General features: G+C 47.5%; 1 pseudogene; it reads right to left on the bottom strand.

The window, feature by feature from the left end:
- Nucleotides 1-2,938: 2,938 nt before the first annotated feature.
- Nucleotides 2,939-4,433, bottom strand: LOC132230458 (aspartate aminotransferase, mitochondrial-like; annotated as a pseudogene).
- Between the last annotated feature and the right edge of the window lie 957 nt (nt 4,434-5,390).

The raw sequence follows: 5,390 nt of genomic DNA, 5'->3' as shown, positions 1-5,390 counted from the left end.
ACGCCCTTTCACAGAGGTCACCTAAGACCATCGGAAAACACATATATAATTACATATTGTTTTTGTGATTAATCACTATGCTTTAATTATGTTCAATTTGTAACAATGAAAATACATCCTGCATATCAGATATTTACATTACAATTCATAACAGTAGCAAAATTACAGTTATGTAGTAGCAACGAAAATAATTTTATGGTTGGGGGTCACCACAACATGAGGAACTGAATTAAAGGGTTTTGGCATTAGGAAGGTTGAGAACCACTGGTCTAGGCTTTGAAAACAAAAGTGACATAGCTTTAGGTCTCTTCTAAGGATCTGGTCTATGTGTGCTTTCCCCTGTGACGAAAAAGTCATGAGCCAACAGAACACCAAAGCTTGGGTTCCTTCTTTTTTTTTATTAATTAATTTTTTAAAATTTATTTATTGTCGAAAGTTTTACATATGTCTCCTTTTTCCCCGCTTGACCCTCCTCCCCCCCAGCCATACCCACCCCAGGTAAGCCCCCTTGGGTTCCTTCTTGAGATGAAGGAAGGATCGATATTTATAGCAGGGGTACAATGGGGCAACATAAAGAGGTTTAGAACAAATTCTTATTAACAGTGATCTAACAACACAAGGCAGAGTGTGGCAGCTCCAAATGAATCAAAGCCCTGGACACATATGGGAGGTCAGGTGTAGCAGAAAGAAAGTAAAGTTTGCTGAGCATTGAGGAAGGAATTTGTAATTGTTCTCACATTTAATAGTAACAACCCTGAGAATTAAATATTATTAAGATAATATGGAGATTTAAAGAGATAACAAAATCACATTCAAACTTGGGCCTGGGTAGGTCCAAAGCCCTTAACCATACATTCATTTGACAGAGGGAGAGGGACCTAATGCTTCTGATAGAAAATCTCTCAGTTGACTCTGACATACACAGGGAAAATTTTAACTGAACAGAACAGATAACACTTAACTCAAAATTTTATAAATTTTGATAAAATAATGTTCATTTATATCTTTAATTCTTTTTAAAAGTTTTTAAACTAAATCTCAAATTTTCTATTATGTTGGCATTTCTATTTTTTTTTCCTAGTACAAATTATGCTCTTCTTACTGTCCTTAAAAATTCATTTAGGCTCCGGTTTTATGACTCGTTGGTTGGAGTGTTGTCCCATACAACAAAAGGTTGCAGGTTCGATTCCCAGTCGGGACACATGCTGGGGTTGTGGGCTGGATCCCCAATAGGGGGCATGCAGGAGGCAGCCAATCAATGTTCTGCTCTCACATCAATGTTTCTCTCTCCCTCTCCCTTCCCCTCCTCTAGAAATCAAGAAACCGTTCTAAAAAAAAAAAAAAAAAAAAAAAAGAAGAAGAAGAGAATGAGCAGCAATTACTCATTCAGTTAAACATTTGTGAAGCGTTCACCATGTGCCAAGCATGTGCCAGGCACTAGGCAAGGAGAACTCCGAGTGGGGGGCAGATAAGAACTCTATAGAGTGTTGTGCTTATGAGCCAGGACGCTGAAGTCTAATCATCCGGTTTTGAATCCTGGCCTCATCATGTATTCCCTGTGTGACCTTAGCAAATTGCTTAATCTCTCTGTGCTTTAAGTTTGTCACTTATGAAATTGAGATGAAGTTGTAACTGGTTCATAGGGTTCTTTTTTTTCCCTTGGGTCACGGTACGGTACCTTTATTGTCGCAGGGGTACCGGGCTGCACTAAGTCTACATGATTAGAGTAGATGGTGGTTATCTTCCCAAAGGATGAATGCAGCCCGAGCCCAGCTGGAAACCTGGACATCCTCTTGCCTGGTCCAGCCCCGCATCGCCGACTTGGGACGGGAGATGAGTGGCTGCACAGCCACACTGCACTGAGGCACAAGGTCCAACTGGGCAGAGGCAACATCCCCGCGGAGACACGCAACCACGGAAGAGGATGTTGTGATAATCTGTGAACCATTCTCTGCTATTCTTTGTTGAGAAAGGGGAGGGTGTGGGGTGAGCAGTAAATTATGCTCTTCATTCTTCAGATGAGGAAATGCTACAGGGTGCGGAGGGTGGTCATCGAGCAGTAGAAGAGGGTGCAAACCTAGGCTGGTTATAGATCTTGGTGCCTATGGAAAGGAACAGCGCTGGTAGAAGAGAAAGGAGCATTAACATACCCACCAGTGAGCACAAGAAGCAGAGCCTTCTTTCTTTTTTTCTTACTAGTAAGACCGGAAACAACATCTTTTCCTGCTCCTTGCTGCAGTGGCACCGACGCGCTGGCTTTCACAAAGCACGGTTTCTGCAATGTGGTCTGTTGGTGAGGCTGCTCAATCGGGAGCACAAATGTGAGGCTGACCATGATTGCTGGAACCAGGTCTTCTCACAGAGACTCATATACATGGCATCGACACCATCGGGTGCTTCAGTTAAAGCTTCTGGAATATCGCAATGGTGTGATTGACAGGTTTTGGGCTATGAAGTTCTTGTACATGTAAACTCTTTCGGAAAAGCTGGAGCTACACAGATGAGGGAGATTTTGCAGCCGTGGGCAAACTACGGCCCGCGGGCCAGATCCAGCCCTTTTGAAATGAATAAAACTATTGAAAAAAAAGACCGTACCCTTTTATGTAATGATGTTTACTTTGAATTTATATTAGTTCACACAAACACTCCATCCATGCATTTGTTCCGGCCCTCCGGTCCAGTTTAAGAACCCATTGTGGCCCTCGAGTCAAAAAGTTTGCCCACCCCTGGGTTAGAGCCACGAAGTCCCACACACCAGCCACAGGTGCCTCTGCCTAGTTCCCTACACGTCCTTTGCCGAGAAACCATTCTGAGTTTTCAGTGCTGTGGTTGAAAGAAATGATCGCCCACCACCATCCACCCTCCCTCTTCCTCCCTGTGCATCTCACAGCAGCAGAGGTCGGCAGGGAGGTTGTCTCTGTTTCCTCTCATCGGGAAATTACTTGGTGACCTGGGCAACGGCATGGGCAAGGCAGCCCACGGTGCCGGAGGTGGCCCTGCCACGGACATGCGGCCACCGTTTGTCACGTAGACCGAGAACTCCTTGGTCAGCCGCTCCACCTGCTCGGACTTCAGTCCTGTGAAACGAAACATGCCGATCTGGTGGGGGATGTGGGAGGAGCCCTCCTTCCTGAGGTTGGAGACCAGCTGGGTCCGCATGCTAATGATGGGGTTGGCCATGCCTTTCACTTCCTGCAACCGCTGCGCTCACAGATCCGGGCTGTTCAGAACAGGGGAGGCGATCCGGGCCCCATTGACAGGAGGGTTGGAACGCATGGGGCGAATCAAGATCTTCAACTGGGACTCCGCCTTTTTGGCCTCATCGGCACAGTGAAGGCTCCCACACGCTCACCGTATCCAATGATGGCGAACCTTTTGAGCTCGCGTGTCAGCATTTTGAAAAACCCTAACTTAACTCTGGTGCCGTGTCGCATATAGAAATTTTTTGATATTTGCAACCATAGTGAAACAAAGACTTATATTTTTGATATTTATTTTATATATTTAAATGCCATTTAACAAAGAAAAATCAACCCAAAAAATGAGTTCGCGTGTCACCTCTGACACGCGTGTCATAGGTTGGCCATCACTGGTATAAGCGCATGTTCTTGGCATAGGACCGGCGGAAGCAAACGTTAATGCCCTCTTGGATGAAGCGGGGCACAGCCCGGGCATCCTTGTTTCCATCGCCGCTGGCAAAGAACGCAAAGGGATTGTTTTCCGTCACCACGGAGGCTGTCTCCTTCCACTGCCGGGGCGAGGTCCACTCCCGTGGGGTGGTGGGCACAGGCGTGCAGGAGGAGGACACTCTGCTGTGGCGTTTTGAAATGTCCTCCATGGGCCCGTAAAGTCAAAGCCACTCATCTTGGGGTCATAGTAGCGATAGCCTTGCCCTGCGTGCCAGCGTCCCTGAAGATGGGCGTGTGATTCCCCCAGGAATCTCAGCTGAACTTGAAAAATCTTTGCAGGAAACTGGCTCCGATCCTTAAGGCCCCGGTTCCAGAAACGGTCTGCACGGTGACATACCGGCCACTTTTCAGCACTTCGCTGTTCTCGCCCAGGGCCAGCTCTGCAGACGCCTTACAAAACTTGGCCAGTCCCCCACGGGCAGGTTTTCCTTGTCCAGATTTTTTGCAGCAATCTGGGCCCCTGCCTCCAGATCCTAGGGAGCACGTAAGGCTTTCCATGATCGTCCCGCTAGGCACCAACTCCCAGATTCACCTTTTTGCTGTTGGTGTCTCTTTCAAAGGCTTTGGTGACTCCCAGGATGGGATCTGGGGGACCCACCTCCACATGGGCCCACCAGGAGCTGGCTCAGGCAGAAGCCACGCCTGCGAGGCCTGGGTGGAAGGCGGTGGTGGCCCAGGACAGGACGCAGCTGGAGTGCAGCAGGGCCATGGTGGGCACACGGGCAGTGGAAGCTGCAGGTTGGAGCGAGGGCGGTCTCTCTCTCTCTCTCTCTCTCTCTCTCTCTCAAAGGCAAAATCTATTAGGTTCTTGTGAGGATTAAATGAGACTCTTGGTAAAGCCTTTGGCACACTGACTGGCATGTAGAGTTCCGTAGCTATTGGTCCTGAGGAGGACAGTCCGAGGCCTGCACACGAGCATGCCGTACCTCATGGCACTCGGGAAGATGGAAGGGCTTTCCAGAGCGAGGCCTTGAAAACTGAGTTTCTTGTAGTTGGCTGAGGAAAGAGGAGGGATGCGAAGGAGAAGACCTGGGGAAGGTGGCTGAGGAGGCTGTGGGCATTTAGCTGGGGGTGAAAAGGCTTACGGGCTGCATAAGAGCTGTGTTTAAATACTGTGCTTGGGCATTTGACAACAACAAAAGAGAGTAGACTTACTTTACTGCTACCTGGAAAATATCCAAGCCCAAGTGGAAATGACAAAATGACATTCCTCTCAATATTTGAATGAACTTGTGAGTAATAAGGATTTCCTTAATTTTTTTCGAAGATGATATGGCTCGTCTCTGTGCACCACTGCCTGTCAAAACACACCGCCTTCTTTATGGGCGGTCTGTTTCACATCCATGTTCCCCTTTACCTTTGTCAAGAGAAACCTGAGTATTTTCAGGAATCAGTGGGCCCTAAACTTTAAGGGGAGGCTGCGCTTTCCCCTAGCCCCAGGGTTATAACTCAGGATTGCTTTGAGCCAACATGGTAAGCATTGCCCTTGTCACTGATTAAGGTTAGGGGTGGACAACCACACAGTTCTTGCCAATGAAATGAGAGAGCAAGGCCTTAGGAAATGTTTTCCTGATCTGCTCAAGAGATACATGATGAAAGTGAGGGCTCTCCCTTTCCCTCTCCCAGCTGTGAAACCACTGTATGCAGATGGGATGCCTGGAGATGTGGCTTCATCCTTAAAATAGTCCAGTATGAACAATG

The sequence above is a fragment of the Myotis daubentonii genome, chromosome 3, assembly GCF_963259705.1.
Source record: "Myotis daubentonii chromosome 3, mMyoDau2.1, whole genome shotgun sequence".
Lineage (NCBI taxonomy): Eukaryota > Metazoa > Chordata > Mammalia > Chiroptera > Vespertilionidae > Myotis > Myotis daubentonii.
This window is presented reverse-complemented; position numbering and strand designations above follow the sequence as displayed.